We start from the raw sequence: 1715 nt of genomic DNA on the forward strand, positions 1-1715 counted from the left end.
GGTCTTTATTCTGAAGGCTCCCATGTTACATGTTAAATAAATTCGTATGCCTTTTCTCCCATAAATCTAATTTTTGTGAGCTCATTTTTCAGTGAACCTTCAGAGGGCCAGGGTGAATATTCTCTTTGGTCCTTATACCTTTTTAACTGCTCTTCCTGTCATTTGATAAATAAAGCAGGAGAGCTTGCTCTTTGCTTTCCTATTTACCAATGGTGAGAGAAACATCATCTCTTTAAGACGTGTAGTCCAAAGTGTGCACTGATCCTCATATTCTGCTCTAACCTATGGCAAAGCTCCCACAGAACAATTTCTATTTTGCCAGCATCCAATCAGGTGTGAGAATGTACTGTAGAGGAAAGTTGTTGAGCATGGTGGAAGACACTTTATGGAAATGTAAAGAGTTTGCAAAAACAGTTATAAGTGGTGCTTACTTTGGCAATACATATAATAAAATTGGAATGATACAGAGTGGATTAAAATGGCCCTTGTATAAGAATGACATGGAAACTCATAAAGAGTTCCATATTTTTACATAGAGACAAAACCTATGACTCACTGGCATCCCTGAAAGAGTAAGAGAGAGCAAGCAATGTGGAAAACATATTTGAAGATATAGTCCATGAAATTTTCCCCAATCTTGCCAGAGAGGTTGACATTAAAATTCAGAGAATTTAGAAAACCCCTACAAGATATTATACAATGCAACAATCCCCGAAGCACATAGTTATCAGATTCTCCAAGGTCTGCAATAAAGAAAAAATATTAAAGGCAGCTAGACAGAAGGAAAGGTCACCAGCAAAGGGAACCTCATCAGGCTAACAGTAGAGCTTTCAGCAGAAATCCTACAAGCCAGAAGAGATTGAAGCCTATAATTAGTATACTTAAAGAAAAGAAATTAAAAACAAAAATTTTATATTCAACCATCTAAATGTCATAATCAAAGGAGGATAAAATTCTTTCAGGCAAGCAAATGCTAAGGGAATTTGTTACCATTGGGCCTGACCTGCCTTACATGAGGTCCTTAAGGGAATGCTAAACATGAAAATGAAAGACCATTACCAGACACCACAAAAACACACTTAGGCACGTAGACCATTGACAGTATAAAGCAACTACACAATCAAGTCTATATAGCAACCAGCTAACAACATGATGATAGGATCTAATTCACATGTATCAATATTAAACTTGAATGTAAATGGGCTAAAAGCCCTCACTTAAAAGTCTCAGAGTGGCAAGTTGGACAAAGAAGCAAGACCCAAACATATGCTGTCTACAAGAGAGACCCATCTCACAAGCAATGAAAACTTTAGGCTCAAAGTAAAAGGATAGAGAAAGATTTATCAAGCAAATGGAAAACAGAAAAAAGCAGGACTTGCTATTTTTATTTCAGATGAAACAGACTTTAAACCAACATGGATAAAAAAGAACAAATAAGGATATTACTTAATGATAAAGGTTCAATTCAACAAGAAGCCTTCATTATCCTAAATATATATTCCCAACACTAGAGCACCCAGACTGATAAAACAAGTTCTTAGAGAACTACAAAGAAACTTAGATGAACAACAATAACAGTGAGAGCCTTTGGTACCCCACTGAAAGTATTAGACAGATCATAAGGTAAAAAAGTCACAAAGATATTTAAGATCTAAACTTGACACTTGAGCAAATAGGCCTAATAGAAATCTACAGAACTGTCCACTCAACAGGAG

At 36.0% G+C, this 1715-nt stretch overlaps 1 non-coding gene across 1 annotated transcript; it reads left to right on the plus strand.

Annotated features, from left to right (window-relative positions):
• Positions 1–423: 423 nt before the first annotated feature.
• On the plus strand, positions 424–530 carry LOC112209600 (U6 spliceosomal RNA). Its single transcript, XR_002944434.1, has one exon. It is a non-coding gene; the product is annotated as a U6 spliceosomal RNA (small nuclear RNA).
• The last annotated feature ends 1185 nt before the right edge of the window (positions 531–1715 follow it).

This window comes from Pan troglodytes, chromosome 5 (genome assembly GCF_028858775.2).
Source record: "Pan troglodytes isolate AG18354 chromosome 5, NHGRI_mPanTro3-v2.0_pri, whole genome shotgun sequence".
NCBI lineage: Eukaryota > Metazoa > Chordata > Mammalia > Primates > Hominidae > Pan > Pan troglodytes.